Source organism: Argopecten irradians, unplaced genomic scaffold, assembly GCF_041381155.1.
Source record: "Argopecten irradians isolate NY unplaced genomic scaffold, Ai_NY scaffold_0268, whole genome shotgun sequence".
In the NCBI taxonomy this organism is placed as follows: Eukaryota; Metazoa; Mollusca; class Bivalvia; order Pectinida; family Pectinidae; genus Argopecten; species Argopecten irradians.
In genome coordinates this window covers 52,902-65,266 of record NW_027187735.1, presented here as the reverse complement: position 1 = coordinate 65,266, position 12,365 = coordinate 52,902, and the positions used below count along the sequence as shown (strand labels likewise).

At 37.3% G+C, this 12,365-nt stretch overlaps 1 long non-coding RNA gene across 1 annotated transcript; it reads right to left on the bottom strand.

The window, feature by feature from the left end:
- Nucleotides 1–1,966: 1,966 nt before the first annotated feature.
- Nucleotides 1,967–11,277, bottom strand: LOC138312268 (uncharacterized). Its single transcript, XR_011206895.1, has 4 exons — nucleotides 11,157–11,277; nucleotides 2,514–2,662; nucleotides 2,127–2,296; nucleotides 1,967–2,012 (listed from the first exon to the last, which is right to left on the bottom strand). It is a non-coding gene; the product is annotated as an uncharacterized lncRNA (long non-coding RNA).
- Between the last annotated feature and the right edge of the window lie 1,088 nt (nucleotides 11,278–12,365).

Below are 12,365 nucleotides of genomic sequence, written 5' to 3'. Positions count from 1 at the left end.
AAGCATATCAGACAATGCCCTTGGTAAAATCACTCATCCTTCTGCAGGAAAACCTGCTGTCATCCCTGCAGAGATTGAAAAATCTATAGTACAAAATGCATTTGAAGCTTCAGAAAGGGGACTGGGGCTTAGTCGGCATCAGCTCATGATGAAGGCCGGCCAGGTTTGCAAGCGTTTGAAAATTCAAACACCCTTCAAACATGGCATTCCTGGGAGGGACTGGTACCGTGGCCTTAGTAAACAGGTTCCCCGATATTTCTTTGCGAAAACCAGCAAAGCTGTCAGCTTCACGTTCTCTAGTCCTGCCTTTGATTCTTCGACAGTAAGCGACTATTTTAAGAAACTCTCAAAGGTTATCAATGAAAATAACATTATCGGATCCAAGGAACATTTGGAATATGGACGAGAAAGGGGATATCCCTAGAACACAAAACCACAATCTGTTGTCTGCGAGGAAAAGGCACAAGACAGGTTGCTGGTAAAGTAAGCAACAACAGAGGAGAATATTACTATAGTTGCAGCCATCAATGCAAATGGCAATAAAATGCCCTCCTCTTATTATTGTAAAAGGTGAAAACCCACCGCAGTCTGCATGCTTATGGGCACGGACGAGGGTCCAAAGGATGCTGTTTGGACTTTCCAGTCAAATGCATGGATTGAGGATGTTTTGGGTGAGCGATGGTTCTCCGAGGTGTTTTTGTTGCATTGTGGAGAACATCGCCCCCCAACTCCTAATTCGTCGACCAACACAAATCCCATGAGGTGACTGGATTGTTGGAGAGAGCTCGTGAAGAAGGTATAATCATACTTGCATTGCCATCTCATAGCTCGCATTGGCTGCAGCCTTTGGACAAAGGCGTATTCGGACCACTTGAAAGAAAATACAACAGCGTTTGCACTGAATACACTAGTGAAACCGGACGTGTGGTTACAAAGTGCGTTTGGCCTAAACTTTTCAACACGGCCTGGGAACAGGCTATGTCCGCAGACAGTATTCAGAGTGGGTTTCGGGCAACGGGAATATTTCCTTTAAATCCAGATGTACTACCGGCACACGCGTTTGCACCTTCTATGGAGCAGAAGTCCGTTGTCGGTTCAAAGCGTGATGCCTCACATATTGCTTCTACTGCAGGTAGTGTTTGACTAAGATTATGGGGAAAATGAACATTATTTAGTGAAATTTCCATTGATTGTAAAATTATAACGCATACGTTATCTGAGATGTCGGTAATATCAGTCAAGTCTAGTGGTTATATAGTCCATTCAACACGTCCTATACGATAGACGTAAATCAAAAGGTAAGTAGAGAAGTGTTTTTGCTTTCTAAACATTAAATACTGTATATTTTGATATGTCTAATTGAATTAATAGGCCTACCACGTGCACAGACAAATGTAAACTATGTGAAGAATTATAGCACGTGCAGAATCATCAGACTTGTACAGCACCTTACGTAATCAAAACAGATTTTATTAACATTCCCATTTACTTTGTTTATCTTTTCGTTTAGTACTTTGCAGGACTAAAGCGGAAAAGGAAGTATTACCATATATTTCACCAATGTAACACTTGTTATCTAGGGTGACCGAAATATGACTTTGGAGTGACCGAAATATGACTACATGTGACCGAAATTATCCCCAATCAAAATTTTCGTTTGTTGGACCTGTGATAGAGTTATCTCCCCTCATATACACATTGCTAGCTATTAGTTTGGTTCCCGGTAGATGGCCTTTCCGAAAGCCGCAGCGATTTTGGCCATAACATCACCGGAATAACCCATGTGAGTGTTGCAATGCGAAAGTGACCGAAATATTACCCATGTACTCTATAATACTGAGTGCCTTTTGAATCCTTTTATCTAAATTAAATCAGGCATCTACATATCAATTTCTTAATCCATATTATGACCATGTTATGCAATATCTTTACACAAATCCGTAATAATGAAATGATGAAGATTCATACTCACCTAAACTTTTATATTTTGTCAACAATTTCTCCACTTCCTCCTACAAATACAATATGAAAATAATATACTGAAACGTTAATTCTAATTCAGTCACTTCAATTTCAAAACCTTCATAGTTTCATGTTTTAAAAAGAGTCAATAATGGATATCTTACCATTTTGAGGCCTGTGGCAGGGAGGCTTTTCTGATAGCCATCCACACTCTTATGGAAACTCCCTTCCATATCTACTAACATCTTGTTCTTTTCCTCAGCAATTTTTTTTTTAACCAGGGGAATCATCTTCACATACCGGAAAACACTGTTCATTGTTCTATACTTAAGTGCTTTAATGAAGAAAAGAAAGATATTTGAAATTTTAATATAAATTTTTTCAATCAAACATATCAAAAAGTCCTGAATATATTCATTTTAGCAGTCACAGACTTTTGCATTAAATAAAATAAATTCCAATGGTCTCTATACATGATTTCCTCATCAGAATCAACAATAACAATCATGATCGACCTTGAATGAGAAAACAGGTGTTGTTTCAATACTCACTATGTTCTTCATTGAACAGAAAGATTTTTGACAGAGATAAAGACGATGGTGCCACCACAGGAGTATAGCACCACTTGCCATGGCTGTAACCCGGAACAAAGACTGTTGATTTTCTCCTTCACAAGGTCAAGGTACGGCATCAACGGCCCCTACAACATAGAAATACAGATTTATAAACAAAAGGTACAGCATTACCAGTCCCTACAACAAAGTAATATAGATTTATAAACAACAGGTACGGCATTGCTGACCCCTACAGCAAAGTAATACAGAATCATTAATACCGGGTAATAGGTAGGGTATCGCACGCCCCTACAGCAAAGTACTACAGAATCATAAATACCGGGTAATAGGTAGGGTATCGCAGGCCCCTACAGCAAAGTAATACAGAATCACAAATACCGGGTAATAGGTAGGGTATCGCAGGCCCCTACAGCAAATTAAAGTAATACAGAATCATAAATACCGTGTAATAGGTAGGGTATCGCAGTCCCCTACAGCAAAGTAATACAGAATCATAAATACCGGGTAATAGGTAGGGTATCGCAGTCCCCTACAGCAAAGTAATACAGAATCATAAATACCGGGTAATAGGTAGGGTATCGCACGCCCCTACAGCAAAGTAATACAGAATCATAAATACCGTGTAATAGGTAGGGTATCGCAGGCCCCTACAGCAAAGTAATACAGAATCATAAATACCGGGTAATAGGTAGGGTATCGCAGGCCCCTACAGCAAAGTAATACAGAATCATAAATACCGGGTAATAGGTAGGGTATCGCAGGCCCCTACAGCAAAGTAATACAGAATCATAAATACCGGGTAATAGGTAGGGTATCGCAGGCCCCTACAGCAAAGTAATACAGAATCATAAATACCGGGTAATAGGTAGGGTATCGCAGGCCCCTACAGCAAAGTAATACAGAATCATAAATACCGGGTAATAGGTAGGGTATCGCAGGCCCCTACAGCAAAGTAATACAGAATCATAAATACCGTGTAATAGGTAGGGTATCGCAGGCCCCTACAGCAAAGTAATACAGAATCATAAATACCGTGTAATAGGTAGGGTATCGCAGGCCCCTACAGCAAAGTAATACAGAATCATAAATACCGTGTAATAGGTAAGGTATCGCACGCCCCTACAGCAAAGTACTACAGAATCATAAATACTGGGTAATAGGTAGGGTATCGCAGGCCCCTACAGCAAAGTAATACAGAATCATAAATACCGTGTAATAGGTAGGGTATCGCAGGCCCCTACAGCAAAGTAATACAGAATCATAAATACCGTGTAATAGGTAGGGTATCGCAGTCCCCTACAGAAAAGTAATACAGAATCATAAATACCGGGTAATAGGTAGGGTATCGCAGGCCCCTACAGCAAAGTACTACAGAATCATAAATACCGTGTAATAGGTAGGGTATCGCAGGCCCCTACAGCAAAGTAATACAGAATCATAAATACCGGGTAATAGGTAGGGTATCGCAGGCCCCTAAAGAAAAGTAATACAGAATCATAAATACCGTGTAATAGGTAGGGTATCGCAGTCCCCTACAGCAAAGTAATACAGAATCATAAATACCGTGTAATAGGTAGGGAATCGCAGGCCCCTACAGCAAAGTAATACAGAATCATAAATACCGTGTAATAGGTAGGGTATCGCAGTCCCCTACAGAAAAGTAATACAGAATCATAAATACCGGGTAATAGGTAGGGTATCGCAGGCCCCTACAGAAAAGTAATACAGAATCATAAATACCGGGTAATAGGAAGGGTATCGCAGTCCCCTACAGAAAAGTAATACAGAATCATAAATACCGTGTAATAGGTAGGGTATCGCAGGCCCCTACAGCAAAGTAATACAGAATCATAAATACCGGGTAATAGGTAGGGTATCGCAGGCCCCTACAGCAAAGTAATACAGAATCATAAATACCGTGTAATAGGTAGGGTATCGCAGGCCCCTACAGCAAAGTAATACAGAATCACAAATACCGGTAATAGGTAGGGTATCGCACGCCCCTACAGAAAAGTAATACAGAATCATAAATACCGTGTAATAGGTAGGGTATCGCAGGCCCCTACAGCAAAGTAATACAGAATCATAAATACCGTGTAATAGGTAGGGTATCGCAGGCCCCTACAGCAAAGTAATACAGAATCATAAATACCGGGTAATAGGTAGGGTATCGCAGGCCCCTACAGCAAAGTAATACAGAATCATAAATACCGGGTAATAGGTAGGGTATCGCAGGCCCCTACAGAAAAGTAATACAGAATCATAAATACCGTGTAATAGGTAGGGTATCGCAGGCCCCTAAAGAAAAGTAATACAGAATCATAAATACCGTGTAAAAGGTAGGGTATCGCAGGCCCGTACAGCAAATTTAAGTAATACAGAATTATAATCAACAGGTACGGTATCGCCAGCTCTTGAATTCGAAACAAACAAATACATTTACTGATTTAATAAAATAAAGAGCCAACTGGGTTCAGTTTTATTAGTTTTACTTCCTATTAACAGTCAGGGTTATTTAAGGATGTGTCAGGTTTGTTGATGGAGGAAAGCTGGAGTACCCAGAGAAAAACCACAGAGTCCTGAAGTCAGCGGTTATACTTAGCAATAATGAGGCAATAAAAATAGGTACAGCTACATTATTACATGTACAAGTAACACTAATGACAACCTCATACAAAATGACACATTAAAAGTTAATTATAAACAATCTATCATTTGTGTAGAAGTAAAACATAACAATGATCACTAGCTCTATTAATTATAAGTGAACACTTAAAACCAATTACTCATACCATATTTGACCCAAAAAGCACATATATCCCTACCCTCTTTAAGTGAAATTGTTGTAGAAAGTTCTGAAATGCATGTAGGAAGTTCTGAAATGAATGTAGGGAGTTCTGAAATGCATGTGGGAACTTCTAAAATGCAGTCAACTTTTGAAATAATTTCATTATGGATTTTCAGTGCACATGTATTATGCATGTACTTTGCTTTTATATATTACTACAGTCACACTTTTATCATGATATCAGGGAAATCATTTAATTTACACATTAATACAAAAGAATAATTCTTAATGTCTTATGCCTCCCACAGATGTGTAATATTTTTAACACGTTCAACACTTAGGGGTTGAATAATATTGTTAGTCTGACATCAGGTGTCTACAACAAACACCTCAATATCAACACTATACACTATCTCAAATTAGGATAACACTATATATAACTACTGCTTCATCAGTTATTCAGAACACAGATAGATACTTGTAAATATGTTATAAAACAATCAATGCAATCTATCTTAAGCTTACATATTAGGTATATATATTCTGTAAATGGGCCAACAGATATACATCTTGCATGCATTTTGTTTTTACTATATATACATGCATATAATGCATGTTTACTGTACCTACTAATAAAGGCTAGTTTAGTTGAGTTTTTTTCTGGCTGGAAAGTTTTAATCGAGTCTGTGGCTAGATGTATTATCAAATTTATTAGTGAAATTCACTGGTTGGTACACGTTGTGTTTTAAGTTTTAAATTAATAACAAGAAGCCCAGAGGGCCTGTATCGCTCACCTGGTTTGTAATGCCAAGTAATGTTCTGAATACAGGTTCATTGTTTCTTTTCTGAAGAAATTTTAATATTAACCTCTAAATCCCCTATTGGGGCCCACCCCTCCTGCCCTCAGGGGGTCAGAGCCAAAATTTATATAAGTTCTGTTCCCCTTCCGAAAAGGATGTTTATGGCCAAATTTGGTCACAATCCAAGCAAAACTCTAGGACAAGTAGTGATTTAAAGGATTTACCTCTATTTCCCCTATTGGGCCCCACACGTCCTGCCCCCAAGGGGCCGGAACCAAAATTTACACAAGTTCTGTTCCCCTTCCGAAAAGGATGTTTGTGGCCAAATTTGGTTACAATCCATGCAGAACTCTATGACTAGTAGCGATTTAAAGGATTTACCTCTATTTCCTCTATTGGGCCCCACCTCTCCTGCCCCCGGGGATGTCAGAGCCAAAATTTATACAAGTTCTGTTCCCCTTCCCCAAAGGATGTTTGTGGCCAAATTTGGTTACAATCCATGCAGAACTCTATGACTAGTAGCGATTTAAAGGATTTACCTCTATTTCCTCTATTGGGCCCCACCTCTCCTGCCCCCGGGGATGTCAGAGCCAAAATTTATACAAGTTCTGTTCCCCTTCCCCAAAGGATGTTTGTGGCCAAATTTGGTTACAATCCATGCAGAACTCTATGACTAGTAGCGATTTAAAGGATTTACCTTTATTTCCCCTATTGGGCCCCGCCCCTCCTGCCCCCGGGGGATCAGAGCCAAAATTTATACAAGTTCTGTTCCCCTTCCCCCAAGGATGTTTGTGGCTAATTTTGGTTACAATCCATGCAGAACTCTAGGACTAGTAGCAATTTAAAGGATTTACCTCTATTTCCCCTATTGGGCCCCGCCCCTCCTGCCCCTGGGGGGTCAGAGCCAAAATTTATACAAGTTCTGTTCGCCCTCCCCCAAGGATGTTTGTGGCCAAATTTGGTTACAATCCATGCAGAACTCTATGACTAGTAGCGATTTAAAGGAAATGTTGACGGACGGACGGACGGACGCGACGGACGACGGACGCCGCGCCATGACATAAGCTCACCGGCCCTTCGGGCCAGGTGAGCTAAAAACATGGAAATAGACATCACCCAAACAAGCAGCCTTAATGTGATAACCTATCTACAACATATCACAATACAGCTGTTATAAAAGAAATTCTAGTATACACATACATAATAGGAAGCCTTGAAATTCTAGTATACACATACATAATAGGAAGCCTTGAAATTCTAGTATACACATACATAATAGGAAGCCTTGAAATTCTAGTATACACATACATAATAGGAAGCCTTGAAATTCTAGTATACACATACATAATAGGAAGCCTTGAAATTCTAGTATACACATACATAATAGGAAGCCTTAACTGCCTGAGCTTTTTTTATATAACAAATGATAATGTATTTACCCATGATAACCTAGAAACTGATATCACACAATTATCTCGCATAACTTACTGATAGGATTATCGAATACCATTCACTTTACACATCACTGATATAAACTTGTGTCCTAGCTATAGGCTTCCTCACTAGTACCAGTTAGAGGAAGATTCCTGACCATCCCTTCTATAATAATGTACACATCAACATGCAACAGCTGGAACAGGAAATTTTTATAACCATATTTGGACTCTGACCTGAACTCTTAACCTCTAGACTTAACCTGGACACTGACATCCGTCTCAGTCTAGTTCTACTTTATTCCTTCCTCATTCAACTAAATTTGTGATAAAAAACACAATACTTCACTGATTATTCATTACACATACTGCAATTCTATTAGTATCTAGCACCAGAAAAGGCCAATACCTAAAACAAGCTCGAACTCAAACCTAGGACCTTCAAACTGTAGACAGAGACTGTAACTAGGTATATATATATTAGAACTATATCTGCTAGTCTGTATCTGGTATGGTATATTGTTAGTTCCGAATTCTTATAACTTATGAAATGATGGTGTACATGTAGTGCACTATTGCAGTCTGTGATGCTAATTTTTTTCTCTGCTAGTCATTCGGACTAGTAAACCCCTTAATCTTATATTACTAGTCCGACTATTTCATCACTAGTCCAAATTAAATATACAGATACAGCTGTTTTGCTTCAGCACTTAAAATTCTGTCATGATCAGTTTACAATTTTTAACTCAAATCGCAGAATATAAATTATCAAAAAATTATGCATCCGGACTGAAATAATGCAGAAAGAATGCACTCAAAATGTATTGAAAAATGCAACTGACCACTGCTCTTGTAGTATTTAACGATATTAATCGAATGGGGAGCCACTATAGTGCAATCAGACTATTTCATTAAGATTGACACTAGACCGTCTGTAAAATTACTAGTCATGGGCATCGGACTAGTGCTTAAAGTCGCAGACTGCTATTGGCCTGGGGTTATTGGCTCAACTTGTCGTATGCGGTTTTGAACTGATTTAGCACTGACTACACTTTCCACCAGCTGATAACAGGTTCTGTGTTAGTGTATTTTGGCCTGTGGTATAATATTTCCAGACTTTTTGTGCTGTTTTTTCACTTGACTGGTCTTTGAATTTCTCAGTCCTGATTTGTCATAGCTTTGTGACTGCATAATTGATATTATATTTATATTTAGATATGGTTTTCAGATGTTTATTGAATATTTCATTACAATGATTGGTTATCTAAAACGACAGGAAAACGTGGGGAATACCTACCTCAAAAATGATAAAAATAGACCGTCATATTTTATTTTTGGAACACAAAACGAAAGCTGGCCGAAAGCGAGGTTATAACGAACAACAAACTTGCTGACATGACAAGGAATATTTGTTTCCCACATTTTAAGATTATTGTCTAATTTACGATGGTTGACAAATGAAGTTAAAGCCATATTTGTTATAAAACAATTTGTATTTAGCGTAAGAATGATAAGTCAAAAGTCAAACGAGACTTACATCACGCAAGTATAAAGTGGAGAGTTGCTCCCGTCTTTTGCTTTCAGCGATCCATTTGTATTTACCTATATCTACTTTCCAAATCGTGCACGTAACTTACTCTTGACGTACACTGTTTTCTATCAGAATTTGTTTGTGTTCACTTCACCCAAGTTTTTGACCCACCATTTTATTTACATTAGTGCAGTGCATTATGGGAGGTCACTAAAGTTCAACACTACTATACTATCGTTATAAAAAATTCGACCGGGCCAGTTCAAAATACAAGATGGAATTTCCATTATAATTATTTTATTTGACACTTTTGCACAATAACTGATATATATTACTTAGTAAGGTATCTGATATGTATTTTACTCAAATTTACATGGTGTATTTTAGGTTCATGATGTCCCTTTAAAGGGACAATTCAGTCTAAGAGAACATTAAAATTTGTACATATATCGGAAAAACCAGTTCTTATGGAAATTAAATCATCAGTCGGTTTTTACTGTGATATGCCTGAAAAGCCCATGACTGTGACATGTGTATAGATGTTCAAACTCGCTCACTGTCCGCCATTACACATTGTGGTCGAACTTCTTGTATGCCGAACCCTGTCCCTTGCTCGTAGAGTAATGCAACTTTTGTCTTGAACTGGTCAAAATCGCTCAAACAGTAGTGTGTTTACCTCATTAGTTGAATTGTCTTGCCTAAAAGTCATTTTATCACCTTCTCAGTGGTTATGTAGTTTATTTGTTTAACGTGCGTGATTTTGGCTCGAGTATGGGTGAGGCGTCCATATTGTACCTGCTTAATCGTATTGATCAACGATTTGATATTTCAACGATATTAATTGAAATACTAAACAATGACATGGAATTTCTCAATATTTTATTATGTTATATGTTTCATAAGAAATGTAGAACAATACATTTATGCCATATTTTGCTTCTTGGTTATGTAAAAGAATTAGCCAGAGCGAATTGTCCCTTTAAATAATTTGCTATACCAATCGCCTAAAGGTTTGTGCCATATCAAATTATTGAAGTCGTTTGATAAATTTCATATCATATAGCCACTCATGTAAGACCCTCTATATAAAATAAAATGTACATTTGGCATATGATACAATTGTTTAAATAGTGACTTATATCTAAAAGATCACAGATTAGATTGTAAGACACACTTTAGTAATTAAAATGTTTTTATCTTTGATCATCCTCTTTACATAGCCAAAGTTTCCTTATACATTGTGTTTTTATTGATAGAAATTGTTGCCTTCCTATTCAGAAACCAAAACAGTTGATTGGTTTGATTATTTTATCAGGTCTTATATTACATATTAACAGCTAGGGTCATTCAGGTTGAGTCATCAGATACCACTCAGATTTAGATGGAAAGTTGGAGTACCTGCAGAAAAAGTCTGAGTTTGCATTTGCATTTTCCCTTTTCTCTATAAGCATAGATAATGAAAAGGACCCCACTTTTTTTTATGAAATTCCAGAACCGTAGGGACCCAATTTTATCTGAGGATGACTCAACACTTATGAAACGCCCAGCGCAAACCCTGAAAATCATTGATTAGTCGCAGTCATGATCATATATCTCAAACTCACGATCCAGAGGTGAAAAAGCTTGTGAATATTTCGTGACATCTTCATCACTCGACCCCAAAATATAAAAGTATTGACATTGCATAACATTTTTATTTTTTTCATAACATTCAAGCATTTTAATCTTTAAGCATTTTCCTTAAAATACATCTCAATATAATGGGAAATATATAGACATAAGATTACAAAATTCTTCATATCGGTATATCCTTGGTCGGAGGTCGTTTTGGTTGAATAAACGCTGCTAGGACAGCTGTACCATGACTGCCGTCGACGTTGTTGACATTTGAGACTGATCAGTGTTTACGCAACATTGCTTTCAGTGGTAAAAGGGGACATAGTAGAAATACAGAAGCCAGGTGACATCAACAAAAATACATCCTAGCTGGCACTAGATGACGTATTTATTTTCAACACATAGCATCGCTGATAACACAGAAAACAATATGATAAAGCACGCTCTTACCGTCACTACGTCCAGCAGCTTCGCCATTTTTATTCCCGTGTGTTATCGGCAGTCACATGATTTTTGACGCGAGAATACACGAAATAGAAAAAACATAGGAAGGGCGCTTTTTCCGGAATACTGAAAAACAATTTATACGATGAACTTGTTTTCTGTTGTCATTATAAGGCTAGAGATTGAGAATATTAACGTTTTAAACTGGAATTCTTTCGACCAGATATTTTTAATTAAATGCAGTAATTAATAATAAACCAAACACGCACGAAATTTTTGTTTGCAAACGGTTCTCACAAAAGTTTGCACAAACAAAATTCATTTCATAACCCTTAAAAAAATACTTACATCAATGCTTAAATCAATTTTTTAGACTACTTGATAACATAAAAATACGTTTAAATGTACGATTATATTGATTTTCCAATAAATTATTTTTCCCAATCAATACGCAACGTCGACGTCTCTATTGTGACGTCATGAATACGTCGAATTTCGCGTCATTCTCGATTTTTTTCTTCAAAGTACCAGTATGAAGAAAAAGAATCTGCCAATCAGAGAGTTTATTATTTTGTGAGCGCACATTCACATCGTTTTCTCCGAAACGTATGAATGACGTTACGCTCGCAAACACATGACGTCACAATCAATACCTACCCGCAAGTGCAGATAACTCTGTAATATGCAAATTCGGAATATCATTTTTTATATATATATATATTTATATATTTTTATTTATTTTCTTTTTATACGAAAGCCGATTGTTCTCATTTTGGTAGAAGAAGAAAATAACTATGACGTTATAACACAAAACTGTCGCGTTATTATGGAAAACTATCAACGCGAAAACTTGGAGTTATTACAAGAAACTTTTAAACAATGTAATATCTGTTTAATTATCTTATGCCTCCTCGATTTACATAGCCCGAGATACTTTGGCCCTAACACCAGACCAGAGTCGGGCTACGTTTCATTCTACCATGGCAGTATAACACCGTATGCATTTTAACCGAATTAAAGGCATCTAATTTGTATTAGATAAGAATTGTCTCTGAAAAATGTCAATAAGATTATTTGAGGTGCTTGTTACTAACTAGAAAAAGAATGGACATATATATAAAGACACCACCCTGATGAACTCAATATTTTAATAATTTTATTTACACTTTTTTAAGGTAAAATAAAGTACCATTTCTTGGATTGCCGTTCTATTTA